This window comes from Dermacentor albipictus, chromosome 1 (genome assembly GCF_038994185.2).
Source record: "Dermacentor albipictus isolate Rhodes 1998 colony chromosome 1, USDA_Dalb.pri_finalv2, whole genome shotgun sequence".
Classification (NCBI taxonomy): domain Eukaryota; kingdom Metazoa; phylum Arthropoda; class Arachnida; order Ixodida; family Ixodidae; genus Dermacentor; species Dermacentor albipictus.
This window is the reverse complement of record NC_091821.1, coordinates 155,482,365-155,495,938: the sequence shown is the minus strand read 5'-3', so window position 1 is coordinate 155,495,938 and position 13,574 is coordinate 155,482,365. Positions and strand designations below refer to the sequence as shown.

Here is a 13,574-nt window from a genome sequence, read left to right as displayed (position 1 = left end):
ATTCCGCTCTGCACGGCGAACCGGCGTGGCCATGCTCGCATTCAGCGACAAAAATCGCCTCAAGAATCGTTCCTGGACCGATCCTCTCTACGGCAGGTAAATATCTTGCCGTTCGCGAGGGATACCGCCATCGGCCGGCAGCCTACAAACGGCGAGTTGTCGTGTCTGCTGCTCCGGGCGGAAGCAAGCGTGTCGGTCAAAGTTCATTGCCAAGCACAAGCCCACTTTTTCATGCTTCTACGAGCGAGAAAACGACTGTCTCTTGTCCACTTTGAAGCTGTGAACGGAATCGTCACGACCCACTGTAGCACAAAATAAACAAAACGTTGGTTAGTTGTAGTGACAGTCAATGGAAAGCCTCACGCACTAGAAATAGATGCGATCATGTCGAGCGGGCTCACCAATTCAAGGTGAGGGCACATAATCTCGTAAACACAACAGCTAGCGCTGTAGGAAGCGTGTATACGAGCGGTGATCATGAATTTGTGCTCAGTAGGCGTCAAAGAAGCCCGTAGGCCATCCACCATTGCAAGCAGACGGAGGTGCACGGACGGCGCGCTGATGGGCTCGTGTTCGCCAACTAAAGCGGGAGACACACGGTCCGATTCGGTGTCCGATCCGGCGTCCGACGCGCCTGAACGGCAGCCGGAATCGAGGTGTTTTGCCGTGCCGAAGCGCCGGATCGGACGTCCGGCGTGCGACAAACCGGGCAGATTTTCATCGTCCGATGTGTCCGACAACCGCACACTCCGCACCGTCGTTTGGCCGCAGCTGATGTGACGTTCTCTGACGTTCCCTCCACGGAGGCGGCGCTGGCAGGCCGGTTTCTCGCCGTCTTTTTTTTTTTTTCCCTTGCCTGCTGCAGTTTGTTGCCGACACGAAATAGTTACCAGTTCAATAAAGTTATCTCGAACATGTGCTTATGATGCAAAACAGCGCCTAGTACACTAGCACTAAGCTACCGTCGAAATCGGGAGCCACGACGCGAGGGCCTTTCCGCGGACAAACAGCACACACCGATCTCTATGCACCGACCGTCCGAGCGAGGCTGCTCGCTTCGCTTGCACGTTTGCCCTTCGCAACGACTGCGTCGAGTAAACCAATTGTATTTGATTACGGGCTACCTAAGTGCACAGCGTTAATTGTTTTGGCAAAAATAAGCCCTCTTCATCGAACTAGGGCTTAATCAAGCGCCGTCGGCCGCAGCGTCCGCCTAGCTATGCCTGCCGGCCGTATCGCGCTGGCTGTTACCGGAGCCGTCAGTGGACAACGCGCCGTCGTGAAGTGTCCTGTCACTTGCAGGGGCATAATGTTATTGACAGTGTTCACGTAAAGCGAAGCAGTGTTGTGCAGAGTTTTTATATTGCGTTTCTCGACGTGAATCTAAACTCAAGCTGGGGAGGGGGGAGGGGGGCTGGATCTGGGCGGAGCTTACGCGCCGCTCGACCGTTCGGATACACGCACGTTGGATCGGACGCCGAATCGTACCGTGTGTCCCCTGCTTAAAGCTCGCTCATGGTTCGGCGTTAGTCCCTGTATATTCTTTATAAATAAGGAAGCCTACCTAGGCACTGTAAACCCAACAATTGGGGCCTAAATGCCTGCCCTCCTCCCAGCTACAGTTTCGTTTGAGCGACAACGTTTGATTTCGAAGGCCGTGCTTTTGCAAACTGCATGCGACTGAAGCGGTTGCGAATCTTGAAGGCGACATCCGCTTCGTTTTTTTTTTATACATATACAGTACATTTTCTTAAACTTCGTATAAAAGGTGCATATTTATACAAAGTTAACACTTTTGGACTCAAGAAATTTGTTAAAGTGTCCCTACCGTTTGTTGTTAGGAAAAAACACGTAATTTTCTCATTTACGACACATTTTTCTAAAAACCGCAGAGTGGCGCCACTGCAGTATTCGTTTGGTCGACGTACCACGTTGGTTCTAGTGAATGCAGTAAGGCGGTATTTGAGATATATTTTAGAAGTGCCTAGACAAAATGTTCTCCTTGTCGTGTGCAGTAACCATCGCAAACCTTCCGGACTCGTGTAACGCCGTTAGTTCGCCGTGTGTTTCGTGCGATCTATCAGTGTCGACAGTGAGTGTCTTACTACAGCGCCCGTCCGAGCTGCCTGCCCGCGCTCTCGTGAAAAGTCTGGTACTGGAGCTTCGAATCGTAGTGTATGGAAGGCTGTTGAAGGTTGTGCTTTTGTGGAGCTGGAGTTCATCGGAAGTTCTACAGTGCTTGCGCCAGAAAGACGTCGGTGCCTCGGTACCTTTGAGACGAAGGAGCGTTGGCCAAGTCTTTTTGAAAGGTAAGCAAGTTTGGCCCTTGCGCGCATTCTTGAACTTATGATTTACGTAATGAACGTTGTGTAACTAGCTAGAGCAAAGCGCTTTCTGATCGTAGGTTGGCCGTCTTGCTGTGCACATTTAGCAAGCAATTTCACGAAGGCTTCCGCTGATGTTACAGCGTACTTGCATTCTGCTGTAAAATATATGCTACCCGCCTTGATTGCTATGCCTGAATGGGCACACAATTATGAAAACACTGAAAGTTGCTGTTCGTTCGGTAGTTTTCTGGCAAGAAGTTATTCGTTATATATGCATTCCCGCAAGTACAGTACATGTGTAATGTATCCGTCGATGTATCATGGGCTTCGCGCGTTGGCACACGATTCCGATGTTTGACGCTTAAGCGGATAGAAGCTTGTATGGAGATTTTTGTATGTATACAGTTTGGTTTGGAGGACCACGTCGCGAGAACCTGTGTATTGTTAATGTTCTTGAGTGTCTTCGCGTATTTGTCTTCTATGTTGAAAACCCGACATATGCCGATATTACAGTAACGAAGTTTATTTTTAATCCAGACATTTAAGACACCGGCCTTTAAGAAAGACATAGACCAACCAATTCTTACGAACGGGATGCCAGCTCTTGCAATCGTAGGTTATACGGTAGTGCGCAATAAAGTAAGGACTACGATTTTGTAGCGATACTTACCCCTCGATTCTATACCACTCTTGTCGCACACCGCAAACGGCCGGCTGTTCCAGTACGTAGCACGGGCCGGGGCGGCGGTCAGACCACTAACGAATAACGAAAAGGAATAGCATCGCTACAAAATCGCGATCTAGCTTTCAGAATGCTTTTCATGTGCTCAATATTTTTGTTTAATCCAGTGCGCCACGTTTTACTGCATATATGAGTTTTGTTTTTGATTGTCCTGGTAGCCTGTTGTTGCTGATTTCGTTCCTTCCTGAAACTTCACTTGTTACAAAATATCAGTGTAACTTCCTTAGATATAACAAAAAGACATTTGTGCAACCAGGCGCAAATTCATGCAGCTGGCTGTGTGAGGCTCTCTTTGCAATTCCACATGACACTGGTAAATCACAAATTCCCAGGTTCACAGCACAATAAATTAAACATTTCTTACTTTTGAAGGCTATGCGGATTCTGGAGGCATCCCTGCATCGAGCAGGAACCTGCTGCACTGCTGGAAGCTGGACAGCACGACAATAAAGCACGTGATCTGTGCGCTTTCTCAAAGGTGCGTACAAAACTGGTGCTGCCTTTAGAGTTGTAGGATACATTTGTGTTATATGCAATCATTTTACTGTATTGCCATTTTCAGGATTTCTAGTGGCTGATCACGAATTTTATGTTTTGGTGGAGTGCCCTCAGTTTAATGAATTTACCTAAAGTAGCCTCCTCTGAGTTAAATATAATTGGTTGCTTGAGTAATTATGCCTTATATACTCCATATAGACTATATTAATCTAGCCAACATGCCTTTTTAAGAACCATGAATTGAGGTTTCGTGCCTTGAATAATGTGCTCTAGAGTGTCTAGAAAAATGCGTTGTACCACCTAAAGACATGGTTTACGGAAAAGTGCCTTAAGCATTGCTTTCGCACAAAAGTTGTATCATCAAGAGTTTCAGAGAAGCCTGTGTGGTCGGTATGAACCATGACAAAGACAGACATAGACCAACCAAATAAAACATTAAAAGCAATACATTTTGGCTTCCATATGGAAGCCTTGTTCACAATAAGGCTAAAAAAAGTGGAAGTGCATATTTAATTAAGTTTTAGCATAAGATGGGCGTGGGCTCCTTGGTTTCAGATAAACGTGTGTCCTGTTGATTGCATCTCCAGGGAATCAGGGTACAGGCATGTCTTCCAATTTCTTTCCTGGCCGATTATGCTAGACACTATCCAGTCGCTATTGTGTTTAGTCATTGCTGCATGCTCTGCCAAAGCATTTGATGCCACTCTTTTCTCATCCACATCGTTCTGATGTTGACGTAGCCATTGCTTAAAGTTGCCCATTGCTCTAATGTAGATAGTATTCATATACACATGTTATGTTTCAAAGGTCAGAATTCATGTCAGTAAAATTTTTGATACGGTTTGTTACTGAGATGGCTACCTCGTTGGTTTAACATGGCTTGTCACTGGGATTGCTCTCTTGTTTGTTTAGCTTCTTGTCGGGTTCTTATAGATTTGATTTTGTGCACAATGAGATGTTACACACACACCTTGCATATACATGAAAAAAAGGTTTACAACAGAGATAACATATATGCATGGGCATATATATGTGTCAATAAAATACTCGAGCCTCATTTCTGCCTACAGAAAAAGAAGTTATTTCTCCTCGAGGGCATGACTGCTTGCAATAATGAACCTCCAAGAAAAGGTTTTCTCTAATCCGTATTTTTGATATCTAAATGCTTATGTGGCATGTACAAACTGCTTGCATCAATTTCTCATTGGGATGAGTGGTCTAAATTTTAAATTTGAGTAATAATTGCAATAAATAACTCATTTCACCTGTCTTCTAATGACTCTAAAATTCTATGCTTCTACCTTGCCAAACCTTTTATGAAATTAGTTTGATGAGGCCCAATATACAGGGCTTTCTAAATTGAAGGTATCAGTACCTATTAAAGACTGTGCTAACTAAGAAAATGCTGCTTGTGTATGTGGTTTATTCATTTCTCAGACAGAAGCTTTACACCCAAGTGCAGTCAATAAATCGAAAACAATTGCGTCTTGTTCAATAGTTCTCGAGCACTTGTGCGTCACTATAGTCGGATACAAATTTAGAAAAAAGGGGAGGCCCCGCCCAGATGAATGAAGCGCGACGTCCGATTGCCTCCGCGACTAAGATAATCCTGCTCAAAAAATCGTGCTTAGGAAACGCGCAATTCCCAGTATAAATAAAGACTTTGATGACTGGTTTAGTGGAGCTCTCATGTGCTACAGCACATGCCAGATCGCAACAGAAAAATAACCCCGTGCCTTCCACAACGCTGCCCGTCGTCTGCTCTTTAGCTTCATTGCAAGTGGCAAAAGTATAAAGAGCAACTCTGCATGGCATTTGTGCTTGTTTACATGTACACGGCACATTTACTACTCCTGTTCCGAGCTTCAAATGAATCAGTTGCTACTGAACAAGTACTTATATAAAACAATGTATCGCAACCATTACAAACCCAAGATGCTCAGTGTCAGCGAAAGCACCGTGTTAAAGCTGAGGAGGGAGGTCAAAGCTTCGCAAATTTTGGGTGGCAAACTATCGACGCCCTCACGAAAACGCCCACAAAATGTGGAGAAAAGAAGAAGCAGCACGAAGTAGGACACGTGTGCGCTGAGGTCGTGTGCACGATTTCTTTCACCACAACGAGATACCGACGATCGAGAAGATCACTAACGAGTTCTCGAAGCGTATATTGTGTTATGTTTGTGCCCTGGGATTTGCCTGACGGAAGGCCAGTGCTATGGTTTGTCGACCGTCGAGGCAGCATTCATCCCCGCATGGTGCCTGCCTGCTTCGGACACGACTACGTGCACGGCTCGAGTTTCCTCGCGGCTGCACGGCGTCCACGATGGAAGCAGCCACCGGATCACGGACTGCTATTCGGCCCCTCCCTGTCCCGGCAGCAATGCAACCCCCCCCCCCTCCTTTCTCCGGCGGCGCCCACACCACAAACGACTCCCGCTGTGTTTGGGACAGTTTCCAAAGGAGGGCTGTGTTTCGACCCGGTGCCTTGCAGTTGGTTCCCTTTGTCCTATGCGGGCCATAAAACTTGCCCGGCGCACCATTCTGACCAACTGCCAAATCGTCCTGACGCCGCAGCGCGGTTCAAGGAAGCGCCGGCCACCGAGAGCGGCGTTAGGACCCCGGAGGCTGCCCAGACCCTCTCTCTCACGACCTTGTTTCGTCCTTGGGGACTGTCTGGGGGATCTTTGGACTGAGGGGTGTTATTTAAACAGCTTGCAGCTGCTCTATTGGTCTCTGTCCTGATAACGACGACAACATGTAAACATTGTATAAAGAATTATTCGCAGAGAAAACTCTCCTCGTCTCTGACTCTGCGTGAAGCGAGGTCCAGACCTCCTGCCAGCCACACATACCTCGGCAAACGCAACAATGGATCTCCCATCACTGAAGCGGTGTACTGTGTGTAAAGCACAGCAGCCAAGCATTCTCCCGTGACCTCTCAAATAAGCGGTTCATTTGATGACATATTCCTTCTAATGGAAGCCCAATTCTGAAAAAGCAACGTCCTGCACAGATCATGCTCAATATAAGCGTTGGCATGGAAACGTGCTGAAATGCCGGAAAATCTGAATGCAAATGCAGTTATTAACTCTGAATAACTATGTGGGGCCCGAAATGCTCATTCGGGCAGCCACTGTCCAGCTTCACACGAAAAAGCAGTAGTCAACCTGAATGAAATTGACAGCCACTCTTAGCAGCCTGCACGCCAAAGCACATTGTGCTTTGCGTGCAGTTGTGCTGCCCCTACTGTTTTTTCCAGTCCGTTGAGATGAATAATGCCAATGTCAGAATGCCCAAAATACTCTAGTGGGCAGCCACCTGTGAGCATGACGGGCCCTGTGATGAAATAACAGTCATCAGGGCACGCTTCAAAGGCACCTTTAGCAGTCTGCACGTCAAAGCCCAGTCAAGCCGTCACCACTGTTGGTGAAACGGCAGCAACCAATGCGACAGTGACAGCCACTGTTGGCAGCTTGCATGCAAACACACATTCATGTGGTGGCATTGTTTATTTTGGTTACCTGGCCTAGGCAAGTAATGCGAATAAGAACAATTATCAAACATCATTAGCTTAGTTAGGCCCAATATACTCAGTCGGGTAGCTATTAATAGCAGTAGTCGAGGGCACGCTTGAAAGGCATCATTAGCAGTCTGCACGTCAAATCACAGTCATACCGCAGTCATTGTTGTATTTATTTATCTGACCGGGCAAGTAACACCAATGTAAGCACAATTATTCACCCTGAATAGCTCTGCTAGCATTGTGCTAAAAAATGCTGAGTGAAGTTGAATTTGTTTTATTGAGGCAATTATTTAATTTACAAGCCATCGGCATGTCGATCAACGGCCAGGTTCAGACAATGTCATTTGTGAAGTAATAAATGGTGAAAGTTGCGAAAGCTCTCAGTGCACTGCTTTGCTGGGCTCCATTCGCTGAAGAATGTCTTTGCAACGGCGAAAGCGTCAGACAGAAATCACACCCCGCTGCACAATGTTATTTGTGCTGAAAATTTTCGCCATCATATGTGATAGGCAGCGAAACCGTTTGTTTACTAAGACTGAATGCATGAAAAATGCAACAGCATAGCAAGGTGTTTCACAATATGCAGCCTTTCATGTGCACTTCTGGCTAGCTGCCACATGCACTGATGCATAAACGTGAGCAGAGGTAAGAGGCAAAGTTGCTCTGCAACCCACATGACGCTTTTAAGAAAATGTATCTCTAAACCTTTCTGTTTTGATAGGCGATCAAAATATGTTTTGAGCAAGTTGGTTAATCACATTGCAGCAACAATACAAGAAACAAGGACAGAAAACGCAGCGAGTAGGCAGATTGAGAAGACGAGGTAGACCAGTGAGAAAGGTTTTAATGAGATGGAAGAGCCAGTCCTGCAGTGTACAGGAGTTAGTGCTTTGAATGAGATTGGCTTATGAAACTGTGTAAGGACTTTGCTGAACGAAAACTATCAAAAACAAATGCTAATATAAAATAAAAGGACAAATATGAGTAAGTGCAAACACGCGTGGAAGCAGGAACGCTGGCAACACAACTTATGCGTGACTGTGCCACAGCACGCATTCTACAGCTTGCGTGCACGGTGAGCACTGGTGGAAAGAAATCAATCGACGGTGCTATACACAAGCTCGAACACCGCCATTAGACGCTCGGCTATCTCACTGTTGACAACGATCACTCACGCTAAGTTGACGGCAACAAATCTTTGCATTGGAGGCTTCTTTGTCAAATATTTTCTGTTGAGACGCTCGTAGGTTTGTTTCACGCGTGCACACTTTTCTAATTTCTCCTCAGAATGGTTTTGCTCCATCACTTTACCCCGTCCGACGAAAAATGCAGCGACACGGTACACGAACTCACCCGCCGCTGACAGCAGGCACCAGACTTTGGCAAACTTTTCTTGTCTTAACTTCACTCAGGAGCGAAATAAAAAAGACATGAAACAATCAGGCAGGATGTGTGTTTGCAGCAATCACCGAGGCATCCTATTTTCAGACAAAGCGTAGCGCAGCATCAGCGATGCTCGCTGCAATGTTTCTTCGCCGGATCACGGCTTAGAATAAACGCACGCGGCACAGATGCCACATTGTAAGCTCGCAGTAATATTTCCGGCATGATAGACAATGACAAACAGATTGGGAATTCACTGTGACGAGGCATTGACACGCACAGCTGACGTGACTTGGCCCAGTTCGAAGCCCGGGCGGCCATCTTCGACGGCGGGCCACCGGCCGTCCGGCGCATGACGTCAGTCCAGAGTGCGCACCCATTAGTGGATGCTCGTGTGCATCCGCCTCGGAGGAGTAAAGGCCCCTGTTTTTCTTAAGTTGTATCCGACTATAATCGAGCACAGCTTGACCCTTGGCCTAATACTAAATCAGGCTTGAAGCTTTCAATGTGTGCTAACCGCTAGAACAGCACCAGATTTCATTCTGTGCCAAGGGGTGGAACGCATTTGCTTAGAGCTAGGCAGATGAATGTCTTTCTTTTGCATTGAAGTTCCCAATACTTTCTAGTCTTAGGTGAAAGTACACAGTTCAGCACAACGCATGTATGGTATACGTAAGGGTACTTTGTTCTTTAAACCGTATCAACAAGAAGCAGCTACTTCCGTTTTTGCAAACCTTACCTTATTTCCTAACCTTTCCTTGATCAAAAGTGTAGAAAATTAATCTGTGCTTGTTCTGTTGTTTCACAGGTAGACATCGGCGACGGTGTATATGTTGAAAAGGGCCTGCTGAAGAGGCTGCGCCTGGATGCTAACAACTCGGGCTTTCAGTTTGCGGGGGGCCTCCTTAAGGCTCCTTTTACAAAAGAAGAGGTTGAAGGGATGCGCAGCGATTGTTTGTGACAGCGTCACTGCTGGCAGGCCTGGCCTGCCTTTTCGCTTTGTTCTGGGTCTTCCACGTTATCTACTCGAAAAAGGCCCACAGGATTTTGACATTTATTGAGCACTGCTTTCTGGATTTTTGCTACACAAAGCCGCAGGTGAAAGCATTGGATTTAGTCAATTTTTACAAGAACTATTGCTAGGCAAAAAAATTTTCAGATGCATATCCTCAAGAAAGTTTCTGTCAAAATTATTTTGCCTAACAAAAGCACTCGTGGGTTCTGTGGCTGAAAGGTTGCCCAAGCCATGTAGCACAGTGCTTGCTTTAAAGGGACACGAAAAAGAAAATTTATTTGAGCTTTATTAAATCATTCTTCTACAACACCGAAAAAACAACTCCCACCATGAGAATTGGCTTGATAAGCCAGATAACTTGCAAAAACGAAAACTGGTGTCGTCACCACCACCTTATAGTTCCTGCACCAGCTCGCTGTGATATGGAACTTGACGGTGTCTGTTCGGGTCTAGCTAATGTTCTACTGGCCAATATTGATGAATTCTGTTGTAAAGGTGTCAAAGAATATACTTTGTTGAAGTATGACTCCACACTGATGTGCGGGCACTGCATAAAACTTGAAAAATGAAAGTTAAATCTTCATTTTCTCATCTAATAATCCGCTCATTGCCGCAATGTTCATGAATACAGTTCTGAAAGATTGTTTTATCAGTCTAAAATTATTTACTGTTTCACTTTAGTATTTCTGTAATGGACCTTCAGCAACAAAATGTGTGTTAGTATTCCACAGGTAATTCAGCGGGGGCAAAAGCACTAGCAGTATGCTCAATGATTCTGTACCAACTGATAACTCCTGTGCCACTAGGGTTAGGCCAACGTGGCTCTGTGTTAATCACCACAAGTGTATTATGCAAAACTTAATGGCCCAGAAATTGGTAACTCAGGAGGGAGTTGAATTATATAGCTATTTTTTTTATCATGGACTTCTCACATTACACTTTGTCACAACGGATTCACTTTAAAGTAACTGTGGAGATTAAGGTGGTTTGGTATTCAGACATGCCCTCTGTGTGTAAACAGTGTTAGATGAGCAATACAAAGATACACCATAGATGCTGACTGGCAACATGAAGGGGTTTGAGGGCAGCTACAAATATACATCCTTGTAGTCGTACCTATAGCACCATGTTCAATTTGTCACACAAGCATATGGCATCCATCACAACTGCATGCCTAGAAACGGACAAGGGCAACACACTCAATTCCCTTTTAGTCTATCTAAGAAGCACTGCAATTTTTAGGCAACGAAATTGAAATCTGGCTTGTACCCATAAGTACTGCAATACAGTTGTGCAACGTGTTCTTCTTGTGTGGAAAAAGGGCTGCATATGTTTTCTTTGAGCACAAGGGGGAGTGGTATCAGTTAGAGCCCCTCCATCCACGTGCCACTGCCGCTTTCTTAAGTAGCGACAACCTTTGTTGTGCGCCGCCTTTTCCCCTCACACCAAATCCGGTTCCAGCATTTCCAGTTTAAAAGTTTCCGGTTCCGGCGTTACCACTTCCTGAAGTGCTGCGGGAATTTCCGCTTTGACTGCCGATGGTGAGACGCCCACGCGTGCTTAGCAGAGCTGTGGGAGTCACCATGAGAAGAATGCAAAGGCGACAAGCTGTTGTATTCCGCTGAAGTAGTAATTCGTGGTCGCTGTTTTCTAAATGCACGAAAAACGGCAGTGGTCTCCAAGCGCCCAGGCACTACATTCCACTGTACGTTGTCTCTCGTGGCACAACCCGTCGCAGGTTGACGCGAAACAGCGAACACGATCAGATCGCTGATTGCAATAGGCGGTGGTACTTGGATGGAATCGCATTCACAGTTTAAACCGCAGCTGGTGCAATTAAAGCCTCTCCATCGACGCGAAAGTAAACAACGTTAAGAAAAACATAGCGTTACTTCCACTCGGAACAGGAAGCTGCAGCTACGGAAATTCCGCTTGACACCAGAAGCTAAGGGGGTGAGTGGCAGAGGAGCATGGAGGAAGAGGGTAGGTTGGCGGTACTTAACCTGGTCGGCGGAAACGTGTATGGAGGGGCTTTAGTATCAGTTAATGGCAGTTTTCACATATATGTTTTGTCATGTGTATTAGCAATCACCATTTTCCTTATCTGAGTGAGGTCATTTTTTAGAAAGTTTGAAAGTTTATAGAACATGTTGCTCATGGTTGTTGCAGTTTTCTTCCTAACTATCCATTCATTGCACTGTGCACCCATGTCTTGGGCAACTAGCTGTTTGAAGGTCAGTATGCTATCGATGGGTCTAATGGTAATCTCTAGTGCCCTCTCATTTGCTTGTTGCAATACTGAAGAGTTTTGTATATTGTGTCACTTGTTTATTTTCACTGTACTTTAGTTTCACTACATCTTGAATGTGTTGTGATAGTTTTTCTTTTGCAATGAAAGATATGGTGGACAGTTGCCAACACTAATGTGATAGTATGAATGCTTGCTGTATTTATCACGATTGTTTCATTTCGCTGGGGCACTAATGGTCATTAGCAGCAGATGCTAGCTGCCCTTAAGTGCAATGTTTTTATGTTGCATAGTATTGTTCATGATCCATTGAATGCACTGCACGCGCATGTTGTGGACAACTGCCTGTTTGAAGAAATTGTCTGCATATTCAGTGGGACTAATGTGAACATCTCTACTGCTGACTTAGCTTCACTACATCTTGAATGTGTTGTGATAGTTTTTATTTTGCCGTGACAGATGTGGTGGGCAGTTGCCGGCACTAATGTGATAGTACGAATGCTTGCTGTATTTACCACATGGTTGTTTCATTTCGTCTGAGGCACTAGTGGCCGTTAGCAGCAGATGTCATGTGGCCTTATGTGCAATATTTTTATGTTGCATAGTTTTGTCCATAATCATCCATTGAATGCACTGCAGACCCATGTTCTGAACAACTGCCTGTTTGAAGGAATGATCTGCATATTCAGTGTGTCTAATGTGAACATCTCTAGTACTGCCTCTGTATTTGTGAGTTAGATTTTGTATTGTGTGTCATTTTGTTTTCACTGTGCTTTAGTTTCACTACATCGTGAATGCGTTGATAGTTTTCCTTTTGCAGTAAGAGATATGGTGGGCAGTGGCCGGCACTAATATGATAGTACGAATGCTTGCTGTATTTACCACATGGTTGTTTCATTTTGTCTAGCGCAGTAATGGCCATTAGCAGCAGATGCCATTTGGCCTTAAGTGCAATATTTTTATGTTGCATAGTTATGTTCATACTAATCCATTGAATGCACTGCACACCCATGTTCTGGACAACTGCCTGTTTGAAGGAATGACCTGCATATTCAGTGAGTTTTATGTGAACGTCTCTAGTACTGACTGTATATTTATCAGTTAGATTTTATATTGTATGTTGCTTGTTTTCACTGTACTTTAGTGGGATTGCACATTGAATGTGTTGTGATGTATTTTATTTTGATATGAGAGATCTAATGGGCAGTTACCAGCCCCCAGTCTGTGTGTTAGTACAAATATTTATTATGCTTATCACAGCATCTTATAAGGCTATAGTTTTGTGATGATTAACTCATGCCTGACTTTTTTATGAGAAACATGTCAGAACTAATAAACAATCCCTCATGCTTGGGATCCATGAAATCATCTTTGTAATCTTTCACTTGTCTTCGAAATATTTCCACATCAGGCCCAAGAAACTCCAGAACGGGCTTGAAAAATTACTCTCGGAAAGAACCGAGAAAACCTGATGAACGAGGTAAAAAAATACTCCGAGATCAGCTCCAACAAACCACAGAATGGGCTTGAAAAATTACTCTCAGGTAGAGCTACGAAACCTTGATAACGAGGTAAGAAAATACCCCGACATCAGTACCAACAAACTCGAGAAATTGGCCTAAAAATAACTCCCAGGAATAGCCTAGAAAACTGTATGAATGAGGTAAAAAAATACTCCCACATCAGACCCAAGAAACTCGCGAATGGGCTTGAAAAATAACTCTCAGGAATAGCCTCTAGAAGTTCGTGATGGCAGTAAAAATATAGTCCCACTATCGTCCCTAAAAACCTTCCCACAGATTAAAAAATTACTCTCGTTTCTACATACAAAAACCTTG

The 13,574-nt window shown here is 45.0% G+C and overlaps 1 long non-coding RNA gene across 1 annotated transcript; it reads left to right on the top strand.

Moving 5' to 3' along the window:
• Positions 1–1,961: 1,961 nt before the first annotated feature.
• On the top strand, positions 1,962–13,090 carry LOC139051019 (uncharacterized). Its single transcript, XR_011509195.1, has 3 exons — positions 1,962–2,309; positions 3,442–3,547; positions 9,282–13,090. It is a non-coding gene; the product is annotated as an uncharacterized lncRNA (long non-coding RNA).
• Positions 13,091–13,574: the final 484 nt, after the last annotated feature.